Source organism: Carcharodon carcharias, chromosome 17 (genome assembly GCF_017639515.1).
Source record: "Carcharodon carcharias isolate sCarCar2 chromosome 17, sCarCar2.pri, whole genome shotgun sequence".
NCBI classification, from domain to species: domain Eukaryota; kingdom Metazoa; phylum Chordata; class Chondrichthyes; order Lamniformes; family Lamnidae; genus Carcharodon; species Carcharodon carcharias.
In genome coordinates, this window is record NC_054483.1 from 58,406,827 (window position 1) to 58,420,390 (window position 13,564).

General features: G+C 42.7%; 1 protein-coding gene across 1 annotated transcript in view; it reads left to right on the forward strand.

Annotated features, from left to right (window-relative positions):
- Positions 1–12,047: 12,047 nt before the first annotated feature.
- a1cf (apobec1 complementation factor) overlaps positions 12,048–13,564 on the forward strand; it is a 42,795-nt gene continuing 41,278 nt past the window's right edge. The window contains exons 1-2 of the mRNA XM_041209878.1: positions 12,048–12,083; positions 12,207–12,407. The gene's annotated coding sequence lies outside the window, so the exon portion shown is untranslated. The remainder of the gene's footprint in view (positions 12,084–12,206; positions 12,408–13,564) is intronic.

Consider the following 13,564-nt stretch of genomic DNA (forward strand, 5'->3'; position numbering starts at 1 on the left):
TTAATATAACTGTTGAGGCATCGCCTTGCTGGGCATTATGGGAGAAGTATTTGCCCATGTTGCTTTTGTCAGACTGCAGATCCTGGATGAACACATCTCTCCCGAATTCCATTGTGGTTTCAGAACTGGAAGATCTACAATTGACATGATCTTCCCAGTCTGGCAGCTGCAAGAGAAATGTGGTGAACAAAGGAAACCGCTATATATTCTTTTCACCGATTTCATCAAGGCATTCGGCCATGTGAGCAGAGGCAGTCAATTTAAGCTGTTGGAGAAAATTAGCTACCTGCCAAAGCTGCTCAGCATCATCTCCTCTTTCCATGACAACATGATGGGTAAGGTCAGCTATGAGGCGGCAACATCGTAACCTTTGAGATCTGCAGTGGGGAAACAGGGTTGTGTTCTGACACTCTTTTTCATATTCTTCTTTTTGCTGCTGTAAAGGCCTTCAGTTCATCTACAGAGGGTGACACACCAGAAGTGATGGAAAGCTGTTCAGCCTTGCCTGCCTGAGATCCAAGATAAGAATGCGCCAAGTCTTGATCAGAGAGTTGCTCTATGCTGACAATGTCGTACTAGCATTCCTTACTGAGGAACACCTTCAGCAGCAAATAGACAGACTCTCTCACACCTGTAAAGAGTTTGGTTTAACCATCAGCATCAGGGAGACAAATGTCATGGTCCAGGATGTTGCCATACCACCATCTATCAGCATTGACAATGTGATGCTGGAGGTTGTTGATAGCTTCACATATCCTGACTCCGTAATCACCAGCAATCTATCATTTGATGTGAAATCAATTCATGCATTACAAATACTGCAGTTGTTATGTCCAAGCTGAGTAAGAGAGTGTGGAACAACAGCAACCTGACTGAGAATACCAAACTGCGAATTTACCAAGCCTGCATCCTCAGCACACTCCTCTACAGTGGTGAGACCTGGATAACATATGAGAAAAGGCTGAATAGTTTCCATCTTCGCTGTCTCAGGTGTATTGGCAGCTCTCGGCAGGACAAAGTCACCAACTCAGAGGTCCTGGAACATACTAATCCCATCAGCACACATCCACTGCTAAGGCAATAATGACTGTGCTGGCTCAGTCGCATTGGGTGATTAGTTCTGGACAGTGAACTGGCTACTTTATCACGATCTCTTGGCTGTCTATACCTCCACTACAACGACACCTGTATGTGAGATATGAAGATGGCAGACATTAAAATTGACACCTGGGAGATAGTGACTGATGGCTGTGACCTCTGGAGGTTGACTGTTTGGAAGAACATTGAAAGAGGCAAGCAAGAATGGAAAGCTCAACAAGTTGACAAGGGGGCCCGGAGAAAACAGGCCTTCCCAGCCCACTGTCTTCCTCCACAGCAAATGGGGCAGAGACTGCAATGCTACAGTGGGGCTTCTGTGCCACACCAGGTGATGTTTAACACAAAGTTGACCATGACAAACCATCATCTCTTGAGATGGAACGTTGCCAAGCACCATTTTGCTACATATAAAACATTTCCAATAATAAACATAGTTCTTAGAATCTGGGAAAATCCTACTTGTAACTGTCGAATCCTTTCTTTCAAACTTTTGCAAATGCCTGCATATATATTTACTTTCCTTACCAAACGTTCTATCTAGTTTGGGGAGACAAAGCGAGATGGGACACAGGATCCTGGTCCTTTACCACGTGAAGTTATTTTGAATAAAAAATACTTGATGTTCCTGCCATCTATCACAGGGCTACTGGAGTTCTATTCAAGGTTATTGTACATTTTTAAAGTACCTGTCGTTGGAATATTCAAAACAATGAGACATGGAACAATCGAAGTCATTCAGTTTGAACTCAGAGGTAATATGACAATGTCTTAGGACATTGCTATAACCAATGATTGACATTCATAAAACATGTTGCTCTGCAAATAATTGATTGAAATCTGCCATGCAAAGCTAGCATTTACCTTCACTTTTCCAAATGAGTGATCTGATCCTACAAAAATTGGAACCTGTACCTGATTTTTTGAGAGAGAGTCAGGGTGTACTTGAGTAAGAGGAGACTGATGGTCAAAGGCTGGCATTGGAAGGCTCATATTATTCAGAGCAAAGTCTAATCAAATATAAATGAAAGCAAAATCTAATAAAAGAAATGCTGCTGTACTTCTAGCATTAAAGCAGTAAACGCTTTGAAAAACTGGAATCAATAGTGTCTTCCGAAGAAGAACATCTACAGAGTTAGTTTCTCTTCAATAGGAGAAGTTGTATAACAGTTAATGAAGATAATCAAACAGCCAATACTCTCTTTGGCATCTTAATTTATGGCAGAGCCTTATATCAGTCTGGGCACAGCATCATAAGTCAGCAAACAACTTCAGTGAATGCACATGGGTCCCTGATTCCTGAAGCTGTTTCTAAGAACCATGTTAACTCTTGAAAACCTTTTAGACATTGCAGAATTGCATAGGTAGTAAGCAAACAGAAGCACTGTGCCACATAAATTAAAAATATCTACATTTTCAATATTTAATGTAGGAACCTGGCCTGAAGAACCCTGAACGGTGTTGGATATACACACTTAATTTAAAACTGGTGCTACCACTGCCACTGAAGCTGGTGTCTGGATTAAGATCAATCTTTTCATACGGAATTCTGATTTGGGAGTGATGTCTTCCTCTCAGTTTATGGTCTGATTTATATTACTAATGTTGCATTAATGGAAATACTGATCATCAACGCCTATGGCACTGCATTTGAGAATTGCTCTCTGTCCTTTTTTGAACATACCAAAGAAATACCTCTAACATGCAGATGCATAGGGGTTGACAGCACAAGGAGGCCAGCAGGTGCCACACAAAATTGAAAAGTGGGGAAGTTATGCTAAACCTGTATTGAAACTTGGTTAACCCACACTTAGTGTACTGTGTTCAGTTCTGGTTGCCATAGTATAAAAATAATATAGGGGCAACAGAGACGGTGCAGGGAAGATTTACAAGAATGTTACCAGAAGTGAATGGGTATACATATCTGGAAAGGATTGATGGGATGGGTCACTTTTCTCTTGAGAGAAGGCTGAGGAGTGACCTAATAGATGTCTTTAAATTTTTGAAAGGTTTTGATGAAGTAAATACAGAGAGAATGTTTCCTCTTGTGCAGAGGAGCATAATAGAGGCTTTCAATACATGATAGTCAGCAAGGAATCCAATGGCAAATTCAGGAGAAATTTCTTTGCCCAAAAGGTGGTGAGAATTTGGAACTCGCTACCACAAGGAACGGTTGAAGTGAATACAGAGGCATTTAAGGGGATGCAAGCCAAGCATAAGAAGGAGAAGGGAGAGAGGGTTATGCTGATAGATATAAATGAGGAAAGATGGGAAGAGTCTCAAGTGGAGAATGAACTGACATGGACTGGTTGGGCCGAATGGTTGTTTCTGTGCTGTATATCATATGTAATTGTATGTAATCAGGTCTGTCTCAGCTCTTTGTTAGAGTAAAGAGAAACTAATCACCACTATCCCGTGACCTCATCAAAAGCTCTACACGTGCATCTGGTTCAAATACTTAGTCACATTTCCCTTAAAACATGCAGTGGTCTCTGATTAAACTTCTTCCTGTGGTAAATTATTCTATACTCCAACAACTCTCTACAGAAAGACATTTCTCCTAATATCGCCCCTCACTCAGAAATGTAAATTAATGACCCCTAGATTCCAGACCCAGTCTCTCGTGGGTCAATGGATTCCAGTCAGAATATAGCTTGGGTGCTACCATTTGTCCTCAATGCTTCTGGATTGAGGATGATGCTGGAGGAGATGGGAAGAGAAGATATTTAGAGAGAGAAAGAATAATTTCTGCTCTCTAAATGATCTCTGTCAAAACAGGCCCATGAGTATAAGGTTAAGCTCAGGTGCAATGCATCATATAGTTACTTACTGATGCTCAAATTTTAGAGTTACATAAAGACTGGCATGTTAGGCAAGGTCCCAGTGTGTGGAAGTCACTCATGGAACAATCATATAGCAGAGGTCAGCGTTTTTAAAGAATTTTTAAGATAATATTGAATGATAGGTGGATTTTACCTTACACGGAAAAATTAAGTTCAGTAAACAGAAGTTTGAACCTTCAAATACCCTTCTGCAAAAGTAAATAATTTTGAACTTCAGATTTTTGACAAGACGGCCAAACAGTAACATTTTAAAAAAACACACATATCAATTTATAGAGAGACTGATAATTTATATAGTACCTTATCTCATTCTTCAAACAACTGCAACTTTCAGAAACAATAAATTACTTCAAAGAGTACTTCAAACAATCGGTAAGTATCCAGTCCAATAGTGTTATGTGACCAGACAGATAGGATCTCAGGAATAACATTTCATCCAAAGGGCACCATTTGCCAAATGTGTAGCACCTCATTAGTCCATAGTACTGTGCTGCAGTTTAGATTAGGGACCTTGAACTCACAATCTTTGACTCAGGAGTGCGAATAGTATCAATGGAGCCAAGTTTTACAATGTTACAATTTATCATCAATAGGCAATCAAAAGAAAGTGTCAATAAGCAGATGTGCATATGGTAGGAACTGAAACTGCCCCCTTTGCATGATGTGAATGAGATACCATACTCCAGGACTAACCATTATTTTCTTTGCAACAGAAATTGCATGGTGGGGGTGGTGGTGGTGGTGGTGGGGAGGTGTGGGGGCGGGGGTGGGGGGGTGCTGCGGTGGTGGGCACAATCACATGCTTCTGTCCAGTTTTTAAGGCAGTAAATGTCACATTGCCAAAACATGTAAAGCAATTTAAAACTAATAATCAAATTTATTCACAAGTAGGATAGTTATATAGAAGCAGGAGATATACAGAAGGTGACTAGTAGCATAGCATAAGGCTTACACAACACAAATTATTTCAATAAAAACAAAAGATCCTAAATCTTGTAGTTTTTATTCTATAAACAGAATCTGATGAAATGCAATAAATTCTACATGTGATAGACAGTGCAAAATAGGCAATCAAAATCCTCAGTGAAAACCCATATTTTAAAAATCTTCCCAGGATTTCAAAGACAGGCTTTAGATCAAATTAGTTATATAGAAGTATCGACAAGAAATGAGGGAGAGAGAAAACAGGGTACTGCAGACATCAGACATCAGGAAAATTCTGGAATCTATTATTAAGGAAGCCCCATGCACTTAGAAAATCATTGTATGATCAAATATAGTCAACATGATTTTACAAAAGGGAAACATGTTTGCCAAGAGAGTTTTTCTGAGGATGTAACCAGTAAGGTAGATAAGGGGAGATAGTAGTATACTTGAATTGTCAAAAGACATTCAATAAGGTGCGATATAAAAGATTAAATGGCAAAATAAAGGCTCAAGGAATTGGCAGTAAGATATTAGCATGGAAAGAGGATTGGTTACAGACAGAAAGTGGACAATAGGAGTAAATGCAGCATTTTCAAGTTGGCAGGCTAGTGAATGCCGCAAGGAACAGTGCTGGGCTCCAGCTATCTACAAGCTATATTAATGCCTTAGTTACAAAGGGACTGAGAGTAATGTATCCAAGTTTGCTGATGATACAAAGCTAAGTGGGAGTGCAAGCTGTGAGGAAGACATGAAGAGGCTGGAAAAAGAAATAGGGAGTTTAGTGATTGGACAACAGGTGATGGATGGAATATAATGTGGGGAAGTGTGAGGTTATTCCCTTTGGTGGTAAGAATAGAAAACGAGAATGTTTTTTCATAAGGTATGAATCTTTTAAATGTTGATGTTTAGAAAGACTTGGATGTAGTCATTCAAGGAACACAAAAAATTAGCATTCAGGTACAGCAAGAAATTATGAAGGCAAAAGGCATGTTGTGTTTATTGTGAGGGGACTTGAACACAAGAACAAGGAAGTCTTGTTGCAAACGTATAGGGTTTTGGTGGGACCGCACCTGAAGTACTGTGCAGTTTTGGTCCCCATTTCTTTGGAAAGATATACATGCATTGGAGGTGGTACAGCAAAGGTTCACTAGATTTGTTCCTGGGATGAGACGGCTGTCTATATTGAGAGGTGAATTAAATTGGGCTGATACTCTCCTGAATTTATAAGAGCAAGAGGTTATCCCATTGAAACATAGAAGGGGTTTCACATGGTAGGCACTGAGAGGGTGTTTCTTCTGGCTGTGGAATCTAGAACATCAAGGAATTAAATCAGGTTAAAGGGTTGATCATTTAGGACTGAGATGAGGAGAAATTTGAACATTCAGAGGATATGTGAATCTTTGGAATTCTCTACCCCAAAGATTTGTGAGTGATCCATTGGGGGTATTCAAGGCTGAGATAGACAGACTTTAATCTCCCAGGGAATCAAGCAATGTGGGGAGCAAGTGGGAAAGTGGAGTTGAGGCTGAAGATGATGTTATTGAACCAAGGAGCAAGCTGAAGGGACTGAGTTGTCTACTCCTGCTTCTCTCTCTTATGTTCTTGTGTTAAAGCATATTAGTAAGTAATCCAACACTGATCATTCATATATCTGCCAAGGTTCTAAACAGTCCATATTGAAATTTTAGTAAGAAGGAAACCTCCTTCGCGCCTTAGCCATTAGAAATAATGTGATTGGTTTTGTATTTGGGTGTAAAACCACTGGTGGAACAGGATTAGTGGCCAACTACCTGAGCTGGTCAGAAATCCAGCTTAGTTTCTGGTTTCATCATAATTTGCACTTTTGGGACAAACTACAAACAGAATTGTTTTCGATGGCAACTTTCCCATTTGGGAGGTTGGATATCAAATGCCACTATGCCTCGAAGGCCTACAACAGCTTCAAGAAACAGGGCGCTTCTCTTGGTGAAACAGGGAGAAGAATCTCCAGGCGTTTCACTGACACGTTTTTTATAGTCAAGGATGGTGGGTTTCTGAGTTTTTAAATAGAGCCAATGATATCCTCATGAATACAGCAGTGGCCAGGAGGGACATCCTGTTTCTGATGATATGTCTCACTAAGAGTTGGAGTGCAGAGAGTTGACAGGAGGTCTCTAGACATGTGATCCTAATACCCAGTCTAAGTCAGGTTCTCCTTCCTGGATACTAGAACAATGCCAAGCTCCAGCAGCAACCTCACAGTTTTATTTCCAAAGCTCCTAGTGTTACCAAAATCCAGAATCCACCCTCCATCTCCCCCATACCCCACCACAGCCCCCATCTCCCCCCAACAAATATAACTCAAGTTCATTTCCCTTTCCTATGTATATCCTTTCAAGGAAATGGGGACCAAAACGGCACAGTACTCCAGCTGTGATCCCACCAAAGCACTATGCAGCAAGACTTCCTTGTTCTTGTGTTCAAGTCCCCTCGCAATGAACACATGCCATTTGCCTTCATAATTTCTTGCTGTACATGCATTCTAACCTTCTGTTAAAAGCAAAAAGCTGCAGATGCTGGAAATCCAAAACAAAAACAAAAATACCTGGAAAAACTCAGCAGGTCTGACAGCATCTGCGAGAGGAACATTTCAGGTCCATATGACTCTTCAACAGAACTAAGGAAAAATAGAAAAGAGGTGAAATATAAACTGGTTTAAGTGGGGGGTGGGGGTTGGACAGGTGGAACTGGATAGAGGAGATAACGAAAAGATGTCATTGACAAAAGGACAAAGAAGTGTTGAAGGTGTGATATTATCTAAGGAATGTGATAATAGGTGACATTAAGGGTAGAAAGCAGGACGAGCAAGGTACAGATAGCCCTAGTGGGGTTGGGGTGGGGGGAAGGAATCGAAATAGGCTGAAAGGTAGAGATAAAACAATGGATGGAAATACATTTAAAAATAATAGAAATAGGTGGGAAAAGAAAAATCTATATAAATTATTGGAAAAAAGGGGAATCGGAAAGGGGATGATGATGGAGGAGAGAGTTCATAATCTAAAATTGTTGAACTCAATATTCAGTCCGGAAGGCTGTAAAGTGCCTAGACGGAAGATGAGGTGCTGTTCCTCCAGTTTGCGTTGAGCTTCACTGGAACATTGCTGCAGGCCAAGGACGGACATGTGGGCATGAGAGCAGGGTGGAGTGTTGAAATGGCAAGTGACAGGGAGATCTGGGTCATGCTTGCGGACAGACCGAAGGTGTTCTGCAAAGTGGTCACCCGGTCTGCGTTTGGTCTCTCCAATGTCGAGGAAACCACATTGGGAGCAGCAAGTGCAATAGATTAAATTGAGGGAAGTGCAAGTGAAATGCTGCTTCACTTGAAAGGAGTGTTTGGGCCCTTGGACGGTGAGGAGAGGGGAAGTGAAGGGGCAGGTGTTGCACCTTCTGCGGTTGCATGGGAAGGTGCCATGGGAGAGGGTTGAGGTGTAGAGGGGGATGGAGGGAACGATCCCTGTGGAATGCCACCAGGTGGGGTGAAGGGAAGATGTGTTTGGTGGTGGCATCATGCTGGAGTTGGCGGAAATGGCAGAGGATAATCCTTTGAATGTGGAGGCTAGTGGGGTGATAAGTGAGGACAAGGGGGACCCTATCATGGTTCTGGGAGGGAGAGGAAGGTGTGAGGATGGATGCGCTGGAGATGGGCTGGACATGGTTGAGGGCCCTGTCAACCACCGTGGGTGGAAAACCTTGCTTAAGGAAGAAGGAAGACATGTCAGAGGAGCTGTTTTTGAAAGTGGCATCATCAGAACAGATGCGACAGAGGTGAAGGAATGAGAGAATGGGATGGAGTCCTTACAGGAAGTGGGGTGTGAGGAGCTGTAGTCGAGGTAGCTGTGGGAGTGTAGGCTTGTAATGAATATTGGTGGTCAGTCTATCACCAGAAATAGAGACAGAGAGGTCAAGGAAGAGAAGGGAAGTGTCAGAGATGGACCATGTGAAAATGATGGAGGGATGGAAATTGGAAGCAAAATTAATAAATTTTTCCAGGTCCAGATGAGAGCATGAAGCAGCATCGAAGCAATCATCGATGTACCGGAGAAAGAGTTGTGGGAGGGGGCCAGAGTAGGACTGGAACAAGGAATGTTCCACATACCCCATAAAGAGACAGGCATAACTGGGGCCCAAGCGAGACCTTTTATTTGAAGGAAGTGAGAGGAGTTTAAGGAGAAATTGTTCAGTGAGCGAACAAGTTCAGCCAGACGGAGGAGAGTAGTGGTGAATGGGGATTGTTCAGGCCTCTGTTCCAACATTTTCACATGGTCCATCTCTGACACTTCCCTTCCCTTCCTTGACCTCTCTGTCTCTATTTCTGGTGATAGACTGTCCACCAATATTCATTACAAGCCTACCGACTCCCACAGTTACCTCGACTACAGCTCCTCACACCCCGCTTCCTGTAAGGACTCCATCCCATTCTCTCAGTTTCTTCGCCTCCGGCGCATCTGTTCTGATGATGCCACTTTCAAAAATAGTTTCTCTGACACGCCTTCCTTCTTCCTTAACCGAGGTTTTCCACACACGATGGTTGACAGGGCCCTCAACCGTGCCCAGCCCATCTCCCGCGCATTTGCCCTCACACCTTCCTCTCCCTCCCAGAACCATGATAGGGTCCCCCTTGTCCTTACTTATCAACCCACTAGCTCAGCAGTCAAAGGATCATCCTCCGCCATTTCCGCCAACTCCAGCATGATGCCACCACCGAACACATCTTCCCTTCACCCCTCCTCGGTGACATTCTGCAGGGATCATTCCCTCCGGGATGCCCTGGTCCACTCTTCCATCACCCCTTACATCTCAGCCCCCTCCCATGGCACCTTCCCATGCAACCACAGAAGGTGCAACACCTGCCCCTTTACTTCCTCTCTCCTCACCGTCCAAGGGCCCAAACACTCCTTTCAAGTGAAGCAGCATTTCACTTGCACTTCCCTCAATTTAGTCTACTGCATTTGCTGTTCCTAATGCAGTTTCCTCTACATTGGAGAGACCAAACGCAGACCGGGTGACCCCTTTGCAGAACACCTTCAGTCTGCCGCAAGCCTGACCCAGACCTCCCTGTCACTTGCCATTTCAACACTCCACCCTGCTCTCATGCCCACATGTCTGTCCTTGGCCTGCAGCAATGCTCCAGTGAAGCTCAACGCAAACTGGAGGAAGAGCACCTCATCTTCCGTCTAGGCACTTTACAGCCTTCCGGACTGAATATTGAGTTCAACAATTTTAGATCATGAACTCTCTCCTCCATCACCACCCCCTTTCCGATCCCCCTTTTTTCCAATAATTTATATAGATTTTTCTTTTCCCACCTATTTCCATTATTTTTAAGTGTATTTCCATCCATTGTTTTAAATCTACCTTTTAACCTATTTTGATCCCTTCCTCCCACCCACCCCCACTAGGGCTATCTGTACCTTGCTCGTCCTGCTTTCTACCCTTAATATCACCTATTAGCACATTCCTTAGATAATATCACCACCTTCAGCACCTCTTTGTCCTTTTGTCTATGACATCTTTTGGCTATCTCCACCTATTACTGGCCCTCTATCCAGCTCTACCTGTTCCACCCCACCTTAAACCAGCTTATATTTCATCTGTTTTCTATTTTTCCTTAGTTCTGTTGAAGAGTCATACGGACTCGAAATGTTAAATGTGTTCCTCTCTGCAGATGCTGTCAGGCCTGCTGAGTTTTTCCAGGTATTTTTGTTTTTGCTAACCTTTTGTGTTCCTTGAATGACTACACCAAAGTCTCTATAAACATCGACATTTAAAAGATTCATGCCCTTTTTAAAAATTCCAATTTTCTATTCTGACTACCAAACTGAGCTTGCTGGATATCACATCTTGTGATGTATTCTCAGCTTTAACATGTTAAGGAATAAAGAAGAAATACATAGGTTACATATGATAATAGCCATTTATTTACAATTGATGCAGAATAATTAGCAATGCCATACAAAACTCTCAGAAATCACAGATTATTACATGACTATGGAATTTGACCTATTCAGTCACTGTGAACCAGTGACCCAGATGCATAACCTCTTGTACCCTCCCCATTCCTGTCCACAAGCATGACCCAGACCTCCCTGTCACTTGCCATTTCAACACTCCACCCTGCTCTCATGCCCACATGTCCATCCTTGGCCTGCTGCAATGTTCCAGTGAAGCTGGAAGGAACAGCACCTCATCTTCCGACTAGGCATTTTACAGCCTTCCGGACTGAATATTGAGTTCAACAATTTTAGATCATGAACTCTCTCCTCCATCCTCACCCACTTTCCGATCCCCCTTTTTTCAAATAATTTATATAGATTTTTCTTTTCCCACCTATTTCCATTATTTTTAAATGTATTTCCATCCATTGTTTAAGCTCTATCTTTTAGCCTATTTCGATCCCTTTCCCCCACCCCACCCCCACTAGGGCTATCTGTACCTTGCTCGTCCTGCTTTCTACCCTTAATGCCACCTATTAACATATTTCTTAGATAATATCACCACCGTCAACACCTCTTTGTCCTTTTGTCTATGACATCTTTTGGCAATTTCCCCTATCACTGGCCCTCTATCCAGCTCTACCTGTTCCACCACCCCCCGCCCCCTTAAACCAGCTTATATTTCACCTCTCTTCTATTTTTCCTTAGTTCTGTTGAAGAGTCATACGGACTCAAAACGTTAACTGTATTCTGCTCTGCAGATGCTGCCAGACCTGCTCAGTTTTTCCAGGTATTTTTATTTTTGTTTTTGTTTTGGATTTCCAGCATCTGCAGTTTTTTGCTTTTACCCCATTCCATCATCCTGACTGGGCAGTGTATCTGATGCCTCACCATGTGTAATTCTATGGAAGATCCAATAATAATGCTGCAAAAAATTTGCATCTAGCACCCCCTTGCTGTATGAAACGAAAGGAAGAAAGAATTGCATTTATATAGCGCCTTTCATGACCTCAGGCTGTCCCAAAGTGCCTTGCAACCGATGAAGTAATTATAAAAGTGGTAGTCACCGTTGTAATGTAGGAAATAAATATAAGCATTACCCTTCAAGCGTCACTTGATCCTGTATACATCACCAACAACAGCCAATGGGAAACATGCCAAAAGACAGGGGGAGGAAATTTAAAAATGTGACCAACAGGCAAAACACTAAAAAGATGCTAACAGGTCACGGGAGGTCCGACACTTGGTAGGTGCCATGCTAACTAATGTTAAAATGATTTTTAAAAAGGGTTTGAAAGAGAACACCCCCTGTATAACCTCGTTCCCTCACAGCATGACTCTCACTCGGCCTCTGTACAATACCTTCCAGTTGCCAATCAAGCTGAGCAAAGGCTGCAGTGTGGGGAGATAGAGCGAGTTAAAGTTTAACCTGAGCCGATTGTTAAACAGTCGCCCGGCTGAACCTTTGGATTTTTGATATGATGATTACAGAATAACATTGGTGACACGTCGCAAACCTCATCATAATCAAGGAGGATTTTTCCGGGCGCTGATCTCTGAAATTGCTCAGGTAGTACATTTTTGCTTGGCATTAATTTACAAGTTCCTTGTTGCCCGCGGGCGGAATGTATCTGGCGGGGAGGGCGCAGGTAGCCCAGGGCTGTGAGGGGGCAGGAGCTGCTTTGATTCCTATTTTTAATCTGCCCCGTGTTGACGGAGCCGGGTTTAGATTTTACAAAGGGGGGGGGGGGGGGGCCCCGCCAGTTTAGTTGAGCATTTGCCTGAAGTTTGAGGAGAAGGCGAGTGAGCAGGAAAAGCGGTCATTGATTCGTTTAAACAAAACATCCCGAACAGAATTTCTTGCAGCTCGACATCTAGAGTGATTGTAGCACCCACCCACACAGTTTCAGGTAAAGCATTTTTAAAAATAATGTCAGCCTTAAAGTCCCATTCTGATGTGTTGGCGTTCAAATCTACATTCAAATGTATGGGGCGGTTGCAAACTTCTCTGACAAGGCTATGGTGCCCTTTTAACTGCGCTGTACAATGGCCTCCGTCACCATATGGGGTTTTTAACTAAAGTCAACATGTCTAAAACAAGCCAGATCGATCTGCACAAAACAAACAGCCAAATCTTGTTATCTTGTGTGTGCAAACAGTAACCAGGCTTCTCCGGAGAGCTCTTTTCACTCTGGAGGTAAACGAGCACCAGGGAACAGACCAAGTCAGCAGGAGTTTACCCAGTCAGTATAATCCAACCTCCGCCAGTATTGCACTGAAAGTAGGGGGACAGCGAATGTCCAGCCCTGGTTAGCAGGGCTGTCCATCATCACGTGGCTGGTGTGTGTGTTTTGGTGAGGGTAGATAAATGTAGTTACCACTTTGTGTCCCTTTTGCTAAAATACAGGAGAGGAACAGCTTTAAAACTATACACCAAGGGTCCAAAGAGTATGGTCAGTAGTCAGTAATCCCCGTCAATTGATAAGACAAAGGGAAATGTGTTCATGGCAGTGATATGATCTGTCATACTCTATCCTCTAACACATGGAATATTTTGCTGAACAACTCCTGCTGTAATAAAAGAAAAGCTGGTAATGACTTGTCCATATTAAGTACAGAGACACAGAACATGTTTGCATGTCTTACTCCTCAACCTCTAGACTGAACTTAGGTGTTAACCCATTTCTGATTTAAAGTAATGGACAGAGACACATCATAAACCTAGCA